Source organism: Aotus nancymaae, unplaced genomic scaffold (assembly GCF_030222135.1).
Source record: "Aotus nancymaae isolate 86718 unplaced genomic scaffold, 86718_ANA_hifiasm-v0.15.2.pri h1tg000014l, whole genome shotgun sequence".
Classification (NCBI taxonomy): Eukaryota; Metazoa; Chordata; class Mammalia; order Primates; family Aotidae; genus Aotus; species Aotus nancymaae.
In genome coordinates, this window is record NW_026988425.1 from 120,625,601 (window position 1) to 120,648,320 (window position 22,720).

Here is a 22,720-nt window from a genome sequence, read left to right on the forward strand (position 1 = left end):
AGGGCAGGCCAAGGGTGTGGCCAAAGCCCTCTTCGTTCCTACGGCAGTGTTATGACTCTGCCCTGGGCCTCCATGCCAGCAGAGCCCCTGGTGGTGGCTGCCTCCCAAAGCCACTGCTGTAATCAACATTTATTTTGCAGTCACCCACACACCCAGCTCGAGTACGGATTTATGCCAGGAGGAGTAAAGAATGCCTCTCTCATTCACGTAATGCCTTCGTGTATCTCCTGGGGGGAGGGACAGCTGGTGCAACATATCAGCTGATCGTGTACACACGCAGACGTCAGACATATGCGGCCATCCACACAGGCTATCATCAGAGGCAGGCAGGGGCAGCGTGCAAAGCCATGCCTTCCTCAGTCCCCTGACAATGAGACTTTCATGCAGTGAGCCAAGAGGTAGGACCTATGCGAGGAGTGGAAGCTCAGGGACCCACACCTGATCCTGTAGTCCAGCTGCAGGGGGAGATGCACACCTCAGATGAGAGGTACAGAGAAGGCAGAAGCCACACGATGGCTTTCCCAGCCAGGAGCTGCTGGGTCTGCACATGACGATGAGCTCATGGAGGAGGCCGAGGTGGGCTGTTGGCTGCAGGGTAGAAGTGGGAGGAGAACTGGAAGACAGTGGGGACTAGGCAGGAGAGACGGAAGAGGGTCTCCAGGACAGGACTTGGATATCAGAGGGGAGGGTGCCCAAGGTGGTCAGCTCAGCCTAGAGCAGGAATGAGTTTCCTCTCCAACCTGGACCACAGAGGATGACCCGTAGGAGCTTGGAAGCCCTGCGTGCAGGGTGGTGGCCTCAGCCACGTGTCCCAGATGCTGGAATTCAAATGCATGTGTGACCCAGGGCAAAACTAATGGCTTTAGGAGAGGGGCAATTATAAAACAAGCCAATGGCTGGCTGTGACTCGTGGTGTGAGGGCTTCTGCCCCCTCAGGGTGGGCCATGGTGGCAGGGTGGGGCCCTCAGCCACAGGAAGCTCTGGAATCAACCCGGCCACCTCGCACTGTATTGTGTTGGGCAAGTTGCTTCATCTCTCAGGGCCTCTGTTTTTTCAACTGTACAATGGGGATAACAGCTGCCTCCTCCACAGGATGCTGGAGAAGATTTAATAAGATCATGCAAGGGAATATACCTGGAGGTGGGGGCTGGCTTCTGAGAAACAGTCAGCTTTCGCTTTTATGCAGCAACATATGTACCCGTACAATGTGAGTCACCCAGGGGCCCCCAAATAGTTGGCATGTTCTTACTATCACCGAAAATATCTAAGTCCCATTAAGGAGCGGGAAGAGGATGAACACTTGGAAAAAGTAATGAAATCAGGTGTAAGGAAGGACAGAGATGCTGGGAATGGACTCGGTCCCACAGAAGGTTGTGGCTCAAGTTCTTGGTCCACATGGGAGCCCCTGGCTTGCCAGGAAATGGGCAGTTTCAACCCTAGTGCCCATGGGGCTGTGAGCATCCCTTGGGCCCCAGGACCCGAGAAGGACCCTGGAGAGGCAGGAAGGCATCTGCTGTGGGCCTCCAGAAGTCTTGTCAGTCCTTTCTGAAATTTTACAGCGCATCCCTGCCAGCTGGAATGACCCGCTCCTCAGCAAACAAACACAGCTCAGCTGGGTCACAGCAGGAAGGGCTGGATCCAAGAATGGGAGCCCCCCTGACCCTGTGCTGGCCCCAACCCCTGAAACCAAAATGCCCAGGAAGCTTCTTGTGTGAAGCCCACACATATTCACATATGCACAGCCCAGAGGCAAGAGGCGCCCTCCTCCCTGTGCTGATGCTGGGCTGTGTCCTGGCTCCGAAGCACTCAGGGCCTGCCCTTGGGAGCCTTGGTGGCTTCCCTCCTCCCAATGCCCCCAGCTCTGGGTGCCAGAGCGAATAAGGAAACACAAGATCTTCTGGGACTCAGAAAGACAGACTGGGCAAGAGAACGAGTGCAAAGCCATGCCTTCTAGAGTTTACAAAGCCCTCTAGAGTTTACAAAGCCCTTCCCAGGCATGGAGTCATAGGATGCTCCCTGCCAGGTTCTGCGCTGGCATCTGGATGGGAAGCACCTGTGTGGGCTCTTATTCCTGATGGCAAAACCCGATGTTCACAGACTGGCTGGCTGCCCTGAGAGTTACAGTGCCAGTCTGGGCCCTGAGAGTTATGGTGCCAGCATGGGCCCTGAGAGTTACGGTGCCAGCCCGGGATCTGACAGTTACGGTGCCAGCCTGGGATCTGAGAGTTACAGTGCCAACCCGGGCCCTGAGAGTTACAGTACCAGCCTGGGATCCGAGAGCTATAGTGCCAGCCTGGGCCCTGAGAGGTATAGTGCCAGCCAGGGATCTGAGAGCCACTGTGCCAGCCTGGGATCTGAGAGCTACAGAGTCAGCCTGGGCCGACTTTCAGCAGTGTGTCATTTAGTCCTGATCACAACCTGTGGCTGGTACTGGTGCCATCACCCTGTTTTACAAATAAGGAAACTGAGGCAGAGAACAGTTAATAGCTTTAGAGCACTGCTCCTCCAAGCATGGTCCTCGAGCTCTGTAACTGCTTCCAAAGAGATAAGGGTAGCCTTAGAAACTTGGCTGGGCACAGTGGCTCACGCCTGTAATCCCAGCATTTTGGGATGTCGAAATGGGTGGATCATTTGAGATCAGAAGTTTGAGACCAGCCTGGCCAACATGATGAAACGCTGCCTCTACCAAAAAGAAATACAAAAATTAGCTGGGCGTGGTGGTGTGCACCTGTGGTCCCAGCTACTTGGAGGCTGAGGCAAGAGAATCACTTGAACCTAGGAGGTGGAGGCCGCAGTGGGCCGAGATCACGTCACTCTACTCCGGCCTGGAGGCTGAGCAAGACTCTCAAAAAAAAAAAGAAAGAGACTTGTATAGCAATGTGACAACATGGCAACACTGTGACATCTGAGCCAAGCTGATAGTATTAGTCTGTGAAGCTTAGAAATAATAGTTAAAAAAAAAAACAAAACAAAACACTAGGTTTTGAAGCACAAGTTTAGATCCAGACTCTATAGTGGAAGGCCTGACGTCCACTGCCACTTCCCAAGGCAGGACTCTTTCTCCTCACTAAGGTGGGGCGGTACCAAGAGCACCTGCCTTACCAGTTAAAATATGTAAAGTGCTGAAAGCAGAACCTGGCACGCCTATGTTGTTTGCTGCTATTATTAACATTCGGCAGCTCGCCTGGGGCCACACAGTAATTACTGGAGGAGCTGGACTCCTTGGTGCCAGTTCTTAAGGGGGAATTGACTGCCAGGTTCCCTGCCACCCGGGAAACGGGCCCCGGAAACACACTGCCTCTAAAGCCTGTTCACAAACTCGGACCCAGCCCCTTTTCATCTCTAGGCCGGGGAGGCTGTGGGTGGGTGTCAGGAGATATTCTTGCCCAAACTGGAAAAACCTGATGGCCAGGGAGGCCTGCCCTGGCAGCTTCTGGGTTGCCAGCAGTATCCTGAGAAGCAGGTGGGGCCAGGCAGAGCAGTGGTAGCCTCCTCCCCTGGCCCCAGGCTCAAATCTCTATGGAGCCTGCCCCAAAGCCATTTCAATTCCTCTCCTGGAGCACAAATCCCAAATACCCCTAGAGAAGCAGACTCCCTGCTACCTTTACCCACAGCTCATCTTGTCTTGGTCACCCAGACCCAGAGGGAGGACAGCCTTTTCCCCAAGGCTTTTGGAGCCCAGACCGTCCTCCTGGGGAGCAGGTGTTAGCCACCCAAGCAGGGGCTCAGCACTGTAACGTGGGGCTCAGACCCACCTTCCTCAAAGTCCCCGACTGACTTCTTTCTCCACCTGGGTCTGGCCACTACGGGCAAGTGGCCTCACTGCCCCCACCTGCCCGGGTATCTGGCTTGGTCACTAGCCCTTCCTGCTCCTGCTGCCCTCCGTACCTGGCACGACTTGTCCCTCCACCCTCCTCCACCCTGCTCTAGTCTACCTGGGGGAGGATATGGCCCCTTCCCTGAGGCCCTGGGCTCTGCGGGGCAGGGATGGGGCTCCCCTTTGCATGAGGATTTACAGTTTACACAGCACTTGGCTGTGAGCTGCACTGTTTCCATTCTACATTCTACATCTGCTAACAACACATGCAATTCACACTTCAGCAAACATTCCCGAAGTGCCTACTATGGGCCAGGCACCACGCCAGGTGTTCAGGAGCAAGGGCACATGGGGTTCTGCCTTGGGAGGGTCGTGCCGGCCACACCTCCAGGCCTGATGGTTTGAGCCAGCACACCAGGGCCCGGAGCCCTCATCTCACATAGCCCAGGCCACTCACCTCTCGGGCCTCAATCCGAGAGGCAACTTCCTCCTACAGGGAGCCCTGTGTCCCCCCAGAGACCATGGCTTTTCCTGGGGCCCCTGGGAACCCTGGCTAGCTGGGAGCCCCACAGGCTTTCTCTCCTGTAGCCCTGGGGGACCCAGAGTGTGAGCAGTCCTTTCTTCTGTGCTCTGAGGAGGCACTCAGGGTCTTCCAGCCCGCAGCCCGAGGTGCCCCTTCTGCAGGGCAGAAATGTGCCCAGACACACAGGCAGGTCCTCCCACAGAGACCAGGCCCCTGCTCCTCTCGTCTCTTCCCTCTCTGGCCTCCAGCTCGAAGCCTGCATGCACGCGGTTTCCCTGCCTGCACCATGGCCCATTGCAACCCTGGCAATGTCCAGTTTCTTGTTTTCTCTCCACCCCCTGAACTGGGGCCAAATCTGCATCCTCCATCACCTCCTCAAGCTCTGTTCTATGACATGTGTCCCCTCCACCAGAGCTCAACTGTCCTCTAGAAGGCGGCAGCCCTTCGTCAAACACAGAAGCTTTGAGCTGGGCTTCCTCCTCCTCTGGCAGCAGCCACGCCACCCTCCCTGGGCTCACAGGCCACGCGCTGCCACCCTCTGCCTGGGCCCACTCCCTCGCCTCCTGCATCCCACAGCCCCCTGGGCTCAGGCCTGGCTGACGGGGGTCCCTTGGAGAAACCACCTCTTATGGCTTCTGCCCTCACCTACCCAGGCCCGAAACGGTTCCTAGACGGCAAACCTGTCAGCCGTCACTGTCTCGTGTCCTTGAAGCCATCCACCATGTCCAGCTTCCTTCTTTCTGCTGTTCCAGTTGACCAGGCTGAAGCTGCGAGGTCATTCTAGAGTGACTGAGGTTTTGCAAGGCTTTTCTGCCTGGCCAACACGGACAGCACACCATTCTCCCGGGAGTTAGAGATGATCAAGACAAGAGTCTCCACCCTCCAGCAGCCATGGTAAACAGATAATTACCTTTGTGAGGTGACAGCTGTGACGTACAAGTCCCAGAAGATGGATAAGGAGAGGTGTGATTAAGTCTATGTGGGGGATTCCAAGGGGGAGCTGGCACCTGAGCAGGATTTTGTAGTTTGTGTAGGAGTTCAGCCAGTGGACTAAGAAGAAAGGCAATGGCAGGGAGGGAGCCGGGATTGTAATATGGAGGCGTAACACAGCTCAGGGGTTTGAACCATGGTCTACACAGATTTAAACAGGCTTCAGGAGTAGACAGGGCCACCTTTCCGCCTCAAATCACAGTGACCAGTGGCCCTGCTGCGGCCTATCCTCAGACCCACGCGCACAGGAGAGGAGCCGGAGCTCCACAGGTGAAGTGAATGTGCTAACTAGCCACACGCACACGCCTGATTGACAAGCCTGTGTCGGCTCTCAGAGGAGGTCGGTTTCCACGGGTTTAAAGAAAAATAAAGAGGCCTACAGGGAAAGAACCAAACTGTTCTGTTTGGATAGTTTAGGAAAACCTGAGTGAATATTCTTTGTAGCTCCCAGGTGACATTTAAAAATCCCTCAGACGCGTGGGACACGTGCGTCCCTGCCACACAGGATGTGTCAACACAGGCTACCAGACCCAAGGCTGCGGGCCCCTTACTTGGTGAGGGCTCCAGCTCAGCGTGGGTCCGGCTTGCGTGGTGTGGGCTGCCCCTTCCTCACACCCAGCCCCTGCGTCACGTTCGTGTGTAAGGACGCCACCTCGCCCCCTTGGCTGGAAATGGCGACCCCAGGCTCTGCCTTCACTCTAACCTGGAGCCCCGTGCTGGGCCAGGCAGAAGGGAAGCATCCAACGGCCAAGTCTAGGTCTTGCCAGTCCCGCCCCAGGCCTTCGGTCACTGACCCACTCAGGACTCCTGTGTGACACACAGGTCCCTCTCGGCTGGTGGAGACCCCCAAATATGCCTCCCTCTTAAAGCAGGAGCCTAAAAGAAAAGTGTCTTCAACAGGTTTTTTTTTTTGCACATTTACAGCAATGCAGAAAAGACACATTCTCTCTTCCTCAAATAAACCCACTTCTCTACTGCTCTCTTCTCTTGAAAACAGAAGCACTATTCAAAAGGAAAAAGAAAAAAGAAATTTAAAAGAGAGAGAGGCAAGAGGAAAAAAAAGGAACTGAATAGAAGAAGAAGAAAAGGGGAAAAAAGAGAGGGAGAAAGAGTGACGCCCGAGGGAGGTGGCGAGAGCTCGGAATGAAAGGCACAAGTGGAGGGAAGGAAAGCAGAGGCACAAAGGGCGGGGGAGAGAGAGACAGAAGCTTTGAAAGAAAGAATGTTCTAGCGTGAATGCAGTGTGCAGGGGAGAAAGGCGCGCTTGAAAAGGAGCAGCCTGAAGCAGTGACCCCTCGTTCACAGCCAGTGCCAATCACGGTGACAATGCAAACCTTTTCTTCTTTTCTCCTTCTCTCCTTTCTGGGGAGGGAGAGGCTGAGAATTGCAAGTTAATTCCTAAAAGTACAAAAAATAAATTCAGTTCCACTGCAGACACATCAAAGAGCTGCCGTAAAGGCTCCCCCAAAACACGCTACACCCGCGAGGGGAGGGCTCCCTTGCCAGGGGCGAACCACCGGCCGGCAGCCATCAGCTTTATGACAGGATCGGCTGCTCCCTGTCCTGGCTGCCCAGCTGTGGCCTCCTCCCCTAGGGTCCTGGGTGAGCCAAAGGGAAGAGAGCCCCAGACTGTGACGCTGTGCACGAGGCTTGGTCTCCAAAAGTAGTTTGGATCCCTGGGTGCTTGCAGGTCTCCTCTATGAGAGCCCTGTGGCCCTTAACCAGGTAGCAGGGCAGGTAAGGAGGGTCTCAGAGAGGCAGCTGCTCTGGTTGGAGGTGAAAACCCTGGCGACTCACCCTGCCTAGGCTTCGTCCCCCTGGTTCACCTTCCCTGGGCCATGTGTCCCCACCGCCTCACCCTGCCTGGGCCGCGTCCCCACAGTTCTCCTGCTGCCTGGCACCCAGAGGAGGTGCTTGGTCCCCAGTGGATGTGTGGGGTGAAGGACATGCTGAGTCAGCCCTGGGACGGGCTGTCCCCTCAAGGGACTGCTCCAAGAAGGCCCGCTGCCTGCTCAGGCTGGGCCCTCGCTCCAGGAACGTGAGCCAGTGGGTTGGCCCTTTTTACAGGTCACCAGCTGTTGGGTCCACATTGCTCACGAGGGAAAGCCTCTGCGGACGCTGAGGTGTGTTCTCACATCGTGGGTCATCGCAGACCAGCACCTTCCTGAGTTAGCCAAGACCAAAGACTACGCGCGATATATGTGCCCTGACCTGGAGATAGCTTTCCTGTCCTTCCTGGTTGGGCATCAGAGACACACCAGATAGTGCCAGCAAAGTGCCCCCACACAGCCCTCATCTAGCGACCGAGTGCCTCCCAAATGTCCCTCTGCAATCGCGGGTGAGCGTCCCCCTTCTTTGTCTTCCCTTCTGCTGTCTCTCAGTACCTAGCGAGTCATGACGAAACCTGAAATGGGGTCACCTTTACGCAGAGGCTCCTTTTTCCTTCTGATCATCCCAACACTAGATAATGAGAAACGCCTGTGAGCAGAGACGCTGAGTGGAGGAAGACTGATTGGCTTATTGATTGATTGATTGAGCGAGTCTCAATCTTATTCATCTATTGAGCACTCAGGCTGTGCGGAGCTCAGTGGTGTGGGCTGGGATTATTAAGCAACAAGGACCAGTCCGGAGCCCTGAGATGCATGGGGCCAACTGAACGCTGCCTGGAGGGGGTGGGGAGAGACACAAAGGATCAGGGAAAGAAAACCCTTCCTTTGCTGTCTTTATCTGGAAAAGGTTGCTATTCCGTTGAAACAGGTCTCAGAAGGGCCTCCAAACCCAACAAGAAGGCTGGAGAGAAGGGGTACATGGAAAATACAAAAAAGCATAGAGGCCAGGCGTGGTGGCTCACGCCTATAACCCTAGCACTTTGGGAGGCCCAGGCAGGTAGATCACCTGAGATCGGGAGTTGGAGCCAGCCTGGCCAACGTGGTGAAACCCTATCTTTACTAAAAATGCAAAAATTAGCTGGACATGGTAGCAGGTGCCTGTAATCCCAGCTACTCGGGAGGCTGAGGCAGAAAAATCACTTGAACCCGGGATGCAGTGGTTGCAATGAGCCGAGATCATGCCACTGCACTCAAGCCTGGGCAACAGAGCAAAACTCCGTCTCACAAACAAAAACAAAGAGGCATGGGGCAGACATTTAACCCAGCCACCAGCAGCCTATAAAATCACCCTTGCACTTGGCATTTGACAAAGGCAAATCCCACAAATATTTGTTGAGCACTTACTACGTGCCAGCCAGCTCCTGTGCATTCCTAGGGAGATAGCGGTGAACAAGACCCGGTCCTGCTCTTAAGAACTTGTGAGAGCAACAGGCAAGAAAGCAGGCAATTTTAATTTTGTGTGTGAAGGCTGTGTTAGAACGAGAACAGAGGAGGGGTCGCCTTGGAGAGGGTGAGGGGGTCAGGGAAGCTCTTTCAGAGGAGGTGGCATGCAGTTATTTTAATATTAAAGTGAACGAAATTTTCATTTGTTTTGAAAAAGATTTAAAGAATTTCACTGGTGGCCAGACCTATAATCCTAGGACTTTGAGAGCCCAAGGCAGGAGGATCACTTGAGCCCTGGAGTTTGAGACCAGCCTAAGCAATATAGTGAGACCCCCGCCTCTACAAAAAATAAAAAAATGAGCCAGGGATAGTGGTGCACGATGGTAGTCTTAGCTACTCTGGAGGCTGAGGTGGGAAGACCACTTGAGCCCAGATACTGGAGGTTACAGTGAGCTATGATCACACTCCTGCTTCTAGCCTGAGTGACAGAGTGAGACCCTATCTCTAAAAACTAGGCCGGGCACCGTGGCTCATGCCTGTAATCCCAACACTTTGGGAGGTCGATGCAGGTGGATCACCAGGTCAGGAGATCGAGACCATCATGGCCAATGTGGTAAAACCCCATCTCTACTAAAAATACAAAAATTAGCCAGGTGCAGTGGTGCACACCTGTAATTCCAACTACTCAGGAGGCCAAGGCAGGAGAATTGCTTGAACCTGGGAGGTGGCGATTATAACGAGGTGAGATCGCCATTGCACTCCAGCTTGGGCAACAGAGCAAGACTCCATCTCAAAAAACAAACAAACAAAAAAACAAAAGAAAAAAATGTCACTGGAAAGCTACCTAAGTGTCTAAAAAAAAAAAACAGAATTGATCAGTGAACCAATAGATAAACGTGCAATAGATGCTTTCCTAATCTGTTGGTGTACTAGGAGGAATCAGAAGCACAGAGATAAGAAAAGCAGTGAGAAACAACAGAAACAATAATGAACTCTTTTTTAAAGAAGTAGCCACAGTGCAGTGCCATGTTTCAGTGATCATAGTTCAGTAGCAGTGAATAGTATTTACACTGTGGGCTTAACCCAAAATTGCAACCTACTGATAATAGCAAGAGAGGAGGAGGAGGAACGATAGCGTGGTGAGGAGATGAGTCCTCACGTGCAAGAATATGGAGGCAAAAGATAATGTCCAAAATTGACAGATGTAATTGGAGTACCATATTCTCTCAGAACATGGAGGTGAATAACAATATGGAGGAACTAAGCAGGTTGTAAATGGTTAACTAGCTGGAGGGCTGGAGTGGAGGGGGGAAGTGGAGGGGAGTGAGTGGGCGGGGCCTGCTGCTTTAGCACTATAAGCCCATCAGTATTGTGTGATGTAAAAAAAGATGCATATATTACCTTGATAAAAAAACAAAATTAAAAGCAAGCAAACAAGCAAAAAGGGCTTGTCAAAGGAGTCACTGTGAAGTCAAGTCTGGATCGCTGCAAACTCCCCAGAGCACTGAGCCCAGAAACAGAAGGGGCCCTGTGCTTATGAACTGATGAGAAGAGAAATTCCTGCAAGAAAGAACAGAATTCAGGGAGCTGCTGCCTAAGGTGACACATTTGGGTAGAAGAGACTAGAGGGCATGTATCTTGTGGGGAAAACCCCATCCGGAGCACTGAGGACACTTCCCCGGAGACTGGGTGATCTGGGGACCAGGGTTCCTGCTGTTGCCTAGAGCTGGGAACCAAATCCTCAGATACGACTAAGCTAAGGCAGCGCGATCTACGTGCAGAGGAGGCAGTGGCCACAGCACGCAGGACTGAGGCCTGGGTGCCCTCACCCAGCACAGCCCAGGCTGGCACAGTCATTCGGCAACACAGCCACCATGCCGAGTGCCCTCAGGCTCTGGCTCTTACCACGTGCTGACTCTCATCACCAGGCGCCTCTGCTGTACATGATGGTCTTTCCTAATACGTGACAGCAAGATTACACTTGTCCAGAGCTCTCTTCTTTGGCCACCTCAAATTTCCCCCAAAAGACTAGAGAACTGCAGAGCACACCAAAAAGCTGAGAGTCCAGAATGAAACAAATGTGGGTGACTCCAAGAGGGGCTTCTGGAGTCCCAGGCACTTTTCTCTTCATGGGACAGTGCCCCTTACTTGGAGGCTTTGGACTCAGTTCTAACAAGTGTGGTTATCCAGCTTCCCAGACCACAGCGACCATGGCAGATGTGGAGGGAACCAAGGAGGTGAGAGGGGTGCCCACTAGCTGCTGGAGGCTGTGATGGTAGCTGGCCAGGGTGCAGGCTGAAAATGACCCAATGGCAGTTTGGGGCCATTAGGGGTAGGGCAAGCAGCTAGGACGCCTCCATACCTCAGCTCAGCACCTAGGGCTCCTAATCATGACTTGCAAGTCATCAGGATGGATTGGCCTGTATTAGATTATATTCAATATTCGGTCAAGCGCTCAGCCAACACGTGTTGGATCCAGGACTGAAATGAGGTGAGGCCACCTGTCATTCAGTCCTGGGGGAAGACTCCCAGCTGTCACTGCAGAGAGCTCCACGGTGGGTCACAAGGCAGGGCTCCGGTCCACTTTTGCCTAAGATAGTGAATCTGGGCACAGCCTCAACCTCTCAGGATCCCACCCACAAAATGAAGAGAACATCTGCCCTGCCAGTGAAATCATCAGGTGAAATCATCTTTACACATCAGAAGCATTTTATTTTTTTAAGACAGAGTCTCACTCTGCCGCCCAGGATGGAGTGCAGTGGCGTGATCTCAGCCCACTGCAACCTCCACCTCCCAGGTTCAAGCAATTCTCTTGCCTCAGCCTCCCAAGTAGCTGGGGTTACAGGCACCTGCCACCATGCCTGGCTAATTTTTGTATTTTTAGTAGACATGAGATTTCACTATGTTTGTCAGGCTGGTCTCAAACTCCTGGCCTCAAGTGATTCACCTGCCTCAGCCTCCTAAAGTGCTAGGATTACAGGCGTGAGCCACCTCACCCAGCAGAAAGCATTTTATTTTTATTTTATTTATTTTTTGAGACAGAGTCTTGCTCCATTGCCAGGTGCCAGGCTGGAGTGCAGTGGCGTGATCTCAGCCCACTACAACCTCCACCTCCCGGGTTCAAGTAATTCTCCTGCCTCAGCCGACTGAGTAGCTGGGATTACAGGCATGCACCACCACATCTGGCTATTTTTTTGTATTTTTAGTAGAGACGGTATTTCTCCATGTTAATCAGGCTGGTCTCGAACTCCTGACCTCAGGTGATCCTTTTGCCTCGGCCTCCCAAAGTGCTGGGATTACAGGCGTGAGCCACTACGCCTGGCCTAGGAAGCATTTTATACATAACATGTCATGTTATCAAAGCCATTGCTTTTTCTGGGTGGCTGGACAGGACACCCACAACTCACACAGGGACACGTTGCCAAGGAGATAGCCTCAACTATATACTCTCTGCCTTAGGACTTTCTTGGACACAATGAAGCAACTATCAGGCGAGTTTTGAAACTATGCAAACTTAACCTGAACATATTCGATTACACAAATCTATTGTGTAACACAGCTGGCCTGCATGGACTCTTCAAAGCCAAAGTCACACACACACACACACACACACACACACACACACGCACACACACACAGCAGGGAGACTGTTCTAGATTAAAAGAAGGTAAAGAAACACAACACCCAAATGTAATGCCTGAAGCTTTTTGGATTAGGAAAATAGCCATAAAAAACACATTATTGGAGTTCAGCTGGGGAACTATGAATGGGATGTAGATTGGATGTTATTGGACGCAGGTAATTTCTTAGGTGTGATGACGGCACCGTGGTTGCAAAGGGGGAAGCCCATACTACTGAAAGACACCTGCTGACGTACTCAGCAGTATGCTGTCTGCAACTTTCAAATGACTCCGCAAAACCACGTGAAAGACAGTGAGATAAAGAAAACATGGCAAAATGGCAACAATGAGTGAATCTAGATGAAGGTTCTTAACTTTTCTGTGATTAAAAATTTCAAAATAAAAAGTTACAAGAAAACACACCACGTGGGTGAGTCGTGACTTGTTCTTTGCATCTGTGGGGCCAGCCTTTGGCTTGTTCCCCAAACTGCCCCACACTGGTGATAAAGAGAGCGGCCTGCTACAGTGCCCCTGGCTGCATGGCATACAGAGAAAATCATGTTTGGACCATGCGCTGGGGTAACTGGGCAAGGCTGTTCCAAACCACCACAGACCCGCCAGCTGACGGAGGGTCGAGGGGAAATCAGTGTCTGGGCACCGCATAGCAGCCCCAGCATTCATTTTGGTACAGCATGCTGGCTGGAAGGCCAGGCCTGTGGGTAAAGGGGAGTAGACACCAAACCCTCACTTGCCTCTTCCCTCATTAAGGCCTCCCTCGGGGAATTCTCTCCCTGCTCAAGCCTGGCTCTCACAGCTCTGGAAGCCTAGCAACCATATTAGAATACTTTATGCTTGGGCCCACTGCCCCCTGGAGATCCGGAGTTCTTTGAGGCCAGTAGCCCTGCCTCCCTCATCTTTACGCACAGATCCTGGCACCCCACATCCAAAGGTCAGAGAACGGGATCCAGCCTGTGATGCTTATGAGTGCTGATGACGCTCTCATAACCGAGGCACACTCGGGCTGGAGATCATTTCCTCAGAAGCGTTCCAGCTCAGCCCTTGCTCCATCCTAGCCAGTGGTGTCAAAGGCTGAAAGTCTAAGCTCTGCTACCTGGTTGTGGTACTTGCTGGTGACCAAGACTCAGTTTCCCCTTCTGAACTAGGTCCCTTCCAGTTGACTCTTTTTTTTGTTTTGGGAGACGGAGTTTCGCTCTTGTTACCCAGGCTGGAGTGCAATGGCACGATCTCGGCTCACCGCAACCTCCACCTCCTGGGTTCAGGCAATTCTCATGCCTCAGCCTCCTGAGTAGCTGGGATTACAGGCATGCGCCACCACGCCCAGCTAATTTGTTGTATTTTTAATAGAGACGGGGTTTCACCAATCTGACCAGGATGGTCTCGATCTCTTGACCTCGTGATCCACCCCCCTCGGCCTCCCAAAGTGTTGGGATTACAGGTGTGAGCCACAGTGCCCGGCTCCGGTTGACTCTCTAGGGACATCTGTGCTTCCTCCTCCCCGAGTTCCTTCTGTCCAGGGGCCTGGGGCTGACCAAGCAAGGGAGCCTTCCCATCAGCGAAGAAAAGCCCCAGTGCGCGGGGCGGTTCCTACCAGTTGCTAAAACCCACTGAGGTGGCCCTGGGAGGGCAAATGCCAGTGCCAACACCCAGGCTGACCTAGCCCCAGGGACTTGGGTAATTTTTTTCTAAGGGGAGGATCAGGAAGAAGGGTTGAAGAGCTAAACCTAAAAACAGTGTGTGGCCCACCCGGGGAATGATCAGTAACAACTTTGATAATTTTAAAAGCTCTTCCAATGGCTCCAGCGTGCAAGGGATCGACACACTCCACCCCCACCCGAGCCCCCGCCAGGTCCTTCACGCTGAGCCGGGCTTCTTACGCAGCCCCACTCCCCTCCTCCCCGCCATTCCTGACCTCCCAGCTCCAGCCTGGCCCTGCAGCCACCCTTGCTTGTGCTCCTCTCCTCCTCCTCTCCACCTCTCCAGAATCCTTGCATTCTTCCAAATGTGCTTGAAGAGCCTCTTCAGCAACCTGGGCTGCCTCTCCAGGAGGCAGAGAATTCCCTGATGTGGAACTGAGAACGGTGGCTGGAGACAGGGTCACTGAGGCATCGGTGTCTGGATGCACTCTCAGCCACGGGAAGCCAGGAAGTGACATGATCCCATGCATGTTGCTGAAGACCCTTCTGGTTCCTGTGTGAAGAGGAGGACGAGGAGGGCCAGGACAGTGTCCTGGGCTTATCTATTTAACCCTTTCCCATGCTCTGCCTCACCCCCAGCTCGAAGCCTGCATGGAGCCACAGACCTTGGGAACCATGGCCAGGTCCGTCACTAGAAAGAATGGAGCAGACTTTCTTTCCACGGAGGCCAGTAGGACTGACAGCTGAATGTGGGGAGGAGGTGGTGAGTGACAAACGCTCACAATGAGAATTCATTCCAGGCTCCCAATGGGCAGAGACCATCTGGACAGAGCCAGAGGCCACTGAGGGGACGTCCCTCAGTGGGGAAGATGCTGGCTCTAGCCACTTCAGAAAGAGGCTTCAGAAACCCAAGGAGCACTCGCTTGGTGTCATTCAAAGGAAGATTAAAACTGGCGCCAAGTGAATGGCTGAGAAATGTTATACAGAAACCCGTGAAGGGCTCCCCAGATACAAGCAAAGAGGAAGAGAGAAACAGAGAAACAGAGAAACAGAGGCAGGGCGTGGGGGGTGGGGAGGAAGCGGCAGGAGCGGAGGGGAAGAAAGAGGAACGGGAGGGGAGTTTCAAAGCTTTCTGAGTTCACAAAGAAAGAAGGAAACAGGGTAGAGAAGAACAAAAAGGAGAAGGTGAAGAGCTTGCACTTGGAAGTGGAGGTCACTCCAGCTTCTGAGAAAGCTGCTTGTGAGGCCGGGTGGGGCGAGTGCGTCTCAGGATGCAAAGTCCCTCTTCTACCAAAGAGGATCCAATCCTGCCACCCTTGGAAGCATCAGGACATCACAAGGCTGGGAAATGCTGACTCCAGCCTGCCTGGGGGCGTGCCATGGTGCCACTGCCCAGGGCCCCATATGTAGAAGGACCCTCACTTGTTTCGTGCTCTGCTCTTTAAACTCTTACTAATTTTCAAACATGGGGCCTGCATTTTCATTTTGCACCTCGCCCTGAAAATTACGTAGCCAGTCCTGGCTGACCTTTCTAGAGGACATTTTTGCTAGAAGGCGGGTGCAGGAAGGCAGTGGGCTGGCTCTGCTGCTGATCGCTGTTTGCTATCCAAATACACGTCCCCGTGTTGTTGACTCAGCCACCAGGTATTAGGAAGTACAGGGTTTCCCACCCCAGCTAGAGAGCCCGGTCTGAGTCAGATGAGGTGTGTGTGTGCTGGAAGGTGTCATCATTTAAGAAGCTACGAGGGTCTGCTGGATGCTAAGCACATAGTCCTGACCCATCCCGCACCTGAGAAGCGCAATGGTGCTGCGGCCTGAGAGCCAGCTGCTAACACCCACCCAGCCCTGGGGTCCTGCCTTCCATGCCGGCCCACTGCAGAGGCAGCAGGAACAACTGTGCAAACCTGTCCACACCTGGGAGCTGATGGGCTGATGGGTCCAGGGTGGAGATGTCACCACTGGGGGAGCCGGACAGCCGATGCTGAGCCCGGGCCGGAAGCCACAGCGAGCCACTGGCAGCCGGCAGCTGGCAGCCAGGGTGTCTGAGACCAAGACCATGTCTCAGTCCCCACACCATGCACCAGGGCCACTGTGTGGTTGCCAAGTCCCCACGTGAACTGGTGAGGCAGATATGGCCAATCACCACGGCCACCGGCCTGTGCTCGGCCTGTGCCCAGCCTGGCCCAGCCCCCACATCCCCCAGCAGTGCCCCCCTTCTCTGCCTGGTCCTTCACTCGAGGGATCCAAAACCCCAGTACTGCGCAGGCCTCTTTCCCTTGCCAGAACTCCTTCTGACGACCAAAGGCAGAGGCCCTCCAGACACCCCTTCTACCAGCAGGGAGCTCTGCGGGCCCGGCCATCAAGCCTCCTTCTCTCAGTGAGCAGAGGGCCTCACAGCATCGTTTCTAAGGGCTGGCAACTCAAATGATCCAAATCTCTTAGGCCCAACCTGGGGGCGACTTGGAAGAGGTCTAAGTCCCCGACAGGTGCCAGGTGTGCAAAGGAAAAGCACCTGCAGGCAAAGCCTGAGGCAGGTGGAGCCGGCGCCCCGCCCATGGCCAGAACAAAGAGGCTCAGGAGGCCTGCGCTGCCGGGAGTGTCCTGGGCTTAGGGTAGCAGGAGGGCTGGCGGGTCGCTCAGAAGGGGCCAGGAGAGCAGGGTAGGGAGCCAGAGACGGGAGGAGGATCAGCCAAGCTGCCAGCTTTCCCCTGCTGCTAGGGAGGGCCCTCCAGGAACTGAGTTAATCAGCAGGAAACCGACGGCTGTTTCCTGACAACCCTGCTGCTGCCGACACCACGGCCACTATCACCACAGGCACAGAATACACACACCACACACACATCCCAAAGCCACAGAATATACACACCACACACACACACTGCAGACACACATCCCACAGGCACAGAATACACACACCACACACACACATCCCACTGGCACAGAATACACACACCACACACACACATCCCACTGGCACAGAATACACACACACTACACACACACACACACATCCCACAGGCACAGAATACACACACACACACCACACACACACACATCCCACAGGCACAGAATACACACACACACCACACGCACACACATCCCAAAGCCATAGAATACACACACCACACACACACATCCCACAGGCACAGAATACACACACACACACCACACACACACACATCCCACAGGCACAGAATACACACACACACCACACGCACACACATCCCAAAGCCACAGAATACACACACCACACACACACATCCCACAGACACAGAATACACACACACACACTTCACAGACACAGAATATACACACACACACCCCCATACACACATTCCACAGGCACAGAATACACACACACACACACCCCACAGGCACAGCATACACACACACACTCCACAGGCACAGAATACACACACATGCGCACACACACACGGCCACCACCACCACAGACACAGAATACACACACACACAGAGGAAGGAATTTGGAAACAGGAAGGACAGCTGGCAACTTCCTGGGGACCTACAGTGCAATCCACTTTTTCAAATAACACGAAGTCCTCCCTTTCCTGGTGCACACCGTGTGTGGAGACTCTCGCATGTGGTATCTTGTATATATCTGGCAGAAGAACCCCTCCAGGAGTGACAGTCGTTCCTCTGTTTTTTCTTTTCTCTTTTTTTTTGTGGCAGTCTCACTCTGTCACCCAGGCTGGAGTTCGTGATCTCGGCTCACTGCAACCTGTGCCTCCGGGGTTCAAGAGATTCTCCCACCTCAGCCTCCCAAGTAGCTGGGACTACAGGTATGCACCACCAGGCCCAGCTGGTTTTTGTATTTTTAGTAAAGATGGGGTTTCATCATGTTAGCCAGGCTGATTTTGAACTCCTAACCTCAAGTGATCTGCCTGCCTCGGCCTCCCAAGGTGCTGGGATTATAGGTGTGAGCCACCATGCCTGGCCATTCTTATTTTCTAAACTCTGAGAGGCAGAGAAAGAAAGTCAGTGGGCCAAGGTCACATGGCTGGTAGTGCCCACGTTTCCATACCCAGGCCAGGCAGGACTCAGAAGGCCACCTCTTAGTCCAGGCGCAGTGGCTCACGCTTGTAAACCCAGCACTTTGGGAGGCCGAGGCGGGTGGATCACCTGAGGTCAGGAGTTCCAGATCAGCCTGGCCAATATGGTGAAACCCTGTCTCTACTAAAAATACAAAAATTAGCTGGGCATGGTGGCGCATGCCTGTAATCCCTGCTACTCGGGAGGCTGAGGGGGAAAATCACTTGAACCTGGACCACCCTGGCCATTAGTCTCAAAAAAAAAAAAAAAAAAAAAAAGGAAGGCCACCTCTTCAACCACCTCCCTCTCCCTTGGATCAAGGAATCTCTCCCCAGGCTCTGTGACCAGAGTCAAACCCAGTCTATGGGACAAGCTTGGCATAGTAGTGTGTGCCTATGATCTCAGCTACTTGGGAGTTGGGAGGATTGCTCAGGCCCAGGAGGTCAAGGCTGCAGTGAGCTATGATCATGCTTGTGAACACACACTGTATTCCAGCCTGGACAACAGAGCGAGAACCTGTCTCTAAAAAAACAGGAAAAAGAAATCTGTGGGCAAGGCAGAAGACTCAACATGGAGCAGCCAGTTAGCCTGGGAGCCAACCCATCTGCCTAAACTGGTCTGCTGGGATCTGGAGTGGGAGGTGGGGCCACAGGGCTTCTGCCTGTCCAACTCTCTCCCGCTTTCCACATGCTAAGCTTAAAAGCACACCTCCTACTGCAAACTTTCCCACCCTTCACAGCCCCAGTGCTTCTCAAACTCTTAGAGAAAGGTCAGTTTTATTCATCTTAATCCCTCTCAGATCCAACATCAACAGGCAGTTAGCCCTGAGTCCCGCCACGTGGGGTCGACGGTGCCCATCCCAGCCCACACCCTGTTTGAGAAGAAGCCACCGATTGCCCATTTGGATGTCATCCTGCCGACGTCAAACTATGAAAGTTTCTGAACATTGATCCCATTTTCCGTATTTAGCACCCCTTGGTTGGTGACTATTGTGCAGAGCAGCGCTCCTGCATGGCCCATACTTTCATGGGGCGCTAGCCTAAGAATATACAAGAATGTTTATCAATTCAAGAATTTTATATGCAGATATATATTTCCTTTTTTTTTTTGGAGACAGAGTTTCGCTCGTTGCCCAGGCTGGAGTGCAATTGCGTGATCTCGGCTCACCGCAATCTCTGCCTCCTGGGTTCAAGCAATTCTCTTGCCTCAGCCTCCTGAATAGCTGGGACTACAGGCATGCGTTACTATGCCCAGCTAATTTTTGTATTTTTAGTAGAGACGGGGTTTCACCATGTTGACCAGGATGGTATCGATCTCTTGACCTCGTGATCCACCCGCCTTGACCTCCCAAAGTGCTGGGATTATAGGCGTGAGCCACCGCGCCGGGCCTATATTTCCTCTTAAATGAAAATTCTAGTCACAGGTAGGAGAGCCTCAAATTTCAAACACACACTTATTTTTTCTTTTTTTAGAGACAAGTTCTCGTTATGTGGCCCACACTGGCCTTGAACTCCTGGGTTCAAGGAAACCTCTTGCTTTAGCCTCCCGAGTAGCTAAGACTATACAGGCCAAACACACATTCTTTTTTTTTTTGAGATGGAGTCTCACTCCGTTGCCCAGACTGGAGTGCAGTGGTATGATCTCGACTCACTGCAACCTCTACCTCCTGGGTTCAAGCAAGCTCCTGCCTCAGCCTCCCAAGTACTTTAGATTACAGGTGCCCACCACCATGTCCAGCTAATTTTTATATTTTTAGTAGAGATGGGGTTTCACCATGTTGGCAGGCTGGTCTCAAACTCCCGACCTCAAGTGATCCTCCCACCTTGGCCTCCCAAAGTGCTGGGATTACAGGCATGAGCCACTGTGCCCAGCCTCACAGTCTTAATTGTTATGTTTTGGGAGGCATTTAATTTTCCAAGGTTATCCAGTCTGCTTCTCTTCTCTCCTAAAAATAGAAAATAATACATTTGAGTGTCTTGGAATTTAAATTCAACTATATGTGATCTGCTGAGCTTCATGCCTATAATCCCAGCACTTTGGGAGGCTGAGGATGGAGGATAACCTGAGGTTGGCAGTTTGAGACCAACCTGGCCAATGTGGCAAAACTCCGTCTCTACTAAAAATATAAAAATTAGCTGGGCATGGTGGCGGGCACCTGTAATCTCAGCTACTTGGGAGGCTGAGGGCAAAATAATTGCTTGAACCCGGGAGATGGAGGTTGCAGTGAGCTGAGATCACACCACTGCACTCCAGACTGGGTGACAGAGCGAGACTCTGTCTCATAAAAAAGAAATTCACAGTACACAGTCAATACTCAGTACACAATATAATGTTGGTAGCTGTGCTGGCTTCCTTCAGAGGAAACTGGACTTTGGTTTATACTAGCCAAAGCATCTGCAGGTTTAATTCTGGAATAAAAAGGCCACGGTAACAGTTCATAGTTGGCCCACACTGGCCGTAACAGCACTGGCACCTAGGAATACCTGAGGATATCTTAAGATGCAGGCACTTGGTTAACACCTAACCAGATGCAGTGGATTTGGGGCTGGCTCCAGGCAACTGCATTTCACAAGCCCTCCAGCAGGGAGTAAGAGATGACGCAGCCACTGATGACCCCCCATACACAATGATAACAAGAGAGATGGGCTGTGACCCAAAGGTCTCAATAATTGGTCTTGGGAATGCAAAACATGCTAAAACAAAACCAACTGGGTTTCTCCCATGGGGCAAGTGCTGTGCAAAGGCCTGGCGTTGAGAGAGCAGAGTTACAGTTTTTAGAACTTCCTGCGTGTCCTCACTTAACCTCTCTATCCTTCCGATTTCCTCAAAGGAGACAGGACAAATGAGAGCACCGCTTCTCAAATGTGAGGAATCACCCGGGGGATCTTGCTAAAATGCAGATTCTGGTTCAGCAGGTCTAGGGTGCTGTGAGAGATCCTTGGTTTCTATTAATAATAAGCTCCCGGTGATGCTGCATCCTGGATCCCCTCAGGGTACATTTCAATCCCTAGAGTCTATGATTAGTCACTATTCTCACACGGTTTATGTGTTCTTTTTCATTCACTTCCCTCAATGTGTTGGATTAAACTCACGACCATCATTCTCACTGATGAACAAAACCCATCACCACCAACAGTCGGGTCCACAACCTCTTGAGATGAGCCTAAGCCACCAATTCAAATGTTTATTTAAAGAAAGAAAAAGCAATTTCATGTTTGTTGGTATCCATTTGTTACCAAACAATCCATTAAGCAATTTTTTAAAAAAAAATCTGAATCGACCCTCTCTGAAGCACAGATACGACCCACTCTTGCTGGGTGTGTGTAACTTGCTGGGTGTGTGTGACTGCCCTGTGGGGAAGGTGGTCTCCCATTCACACTCAGCTGGGCCTGCTTGGTGCCCCTCCCCCACTGGTTAACTCGCACTCTGGTGCACGTGTTCAGAGTGTGTGGCCAGGGCCTGGCACATGGTAAACACTCAACTCCTGCCAGCTGTTTCCTTCAGAGACGAGGAAATGAAAGCCCAGAAGGCTTGTGATTTGCTGAAGGTCAGTACTTGGCAAAACCAAGACTTGCCCTGAAACCCATCCCGCTTTGCTCCCTCTGTGCCTCAGTTTCTTCACCTATAAAATGGAGCCGATAGCTAATTCTTTTTCTTTCTTCTTTTTTTTTGAGATGGAGTTTCACTCTTGTTGCCCAGCCTGGAGTACAATGTCGTGATCCCAGCTCACTGCAACCTCCGTCTCCCAGGTTCCAGCAATTCACCTGCCTCAGCCTCCCAAGTAGCTGAGATTAGAGGCATGCACCACCACACCCAGTTAATTTTGTATTTTTAGTAGAGACAAGTTTTCTCAATGTTGACCAGGCTGGTCTTTAACTCCTGACTTCAGGTGATCCACCTGCCTCAGCCTTCCAAAGTGTTGGGATTACAGGTGTGAGCCACTGCTCCCGGCCAATAGCTAATTCTTCCGGTTGTTGTGAAACTTAAATAAGGAATGTCTGTAAATGCACTTAGGCCGGCCTTTAGTGAGCACTTAATAAATAGCTGCTTATATGATTGTGATTATCAAGCTTGATCTTTTTAATTTTAAACCAAAAAACAACAAAAAATTTTTTTTGGCCAGGTGTGGTGGCTCACGCCTGTAATCCCAACACTTTGGGAGGCCAAGGTGGGCAGATCACCTAAGGTCAGGAGTTCGAGACCAACCTGGCCAACCTGGTGAAACCTATTTCTACTAAAAATACACAAATTAGGCCAGGCGTGGTGGCTCAGGTGTATTACACTTTGCAAGGCCGAGGCAGGCGGTTCATGAGGTCAAGAGATCAAGACCATCCTGGCCAACGTGGATGGTGAAACCCCATCTCTACTAAAAATACAAAAATTAGCCGGGCATGGTGGCGTGCACCTGTAGTCCCAGCTATTCGGGAGGCCTTGAGGCAAGAGAATCACTTGAACCCAGGAGGTGGAGGTTGTAGTGAGCCAAGATGGTGTCAAAAAATAAAAATACAAATACAAAAATTAGCCAGACATGGTGGCACACGCCTGCAGTCCCAGCTACTTGGGAGGCTGAGGCAGAAGAATCGCTTGAATCGGGATGCAGAGGTTGCAGAGGCTGAGCCGAGATGGTGCCACTGCACTCCAGCCTAGGCGACTGTGCGAGACTTCCTCTCAAAAAAAAACCAAACAAAAAAATTTTTTGTAGAGACTGGGTCTTGCTACCTTGCCCAGGCTGGTCTCAGTCTCCTTGCTGCAAGTGATCCTCCCGCCTTGGCCTCCCAAAGTACTAGGATTAC

The 22,720-nt window shown here is 52.3% G+C and overlaps 1 protein-coding gene across 2 annotated transcripts in view; it reads right to left on the bottom strand.

Moving 5' to 3' along the window:
• ZNF710 (zinc finger protein 710) overlaps window positions 1-22,720 on the bottom strand; it is an 83,960-nt gene that overhangs the window by 30,093 nt on the left and 31,147 nt on the right. The window lies entirely within an intron of this gene.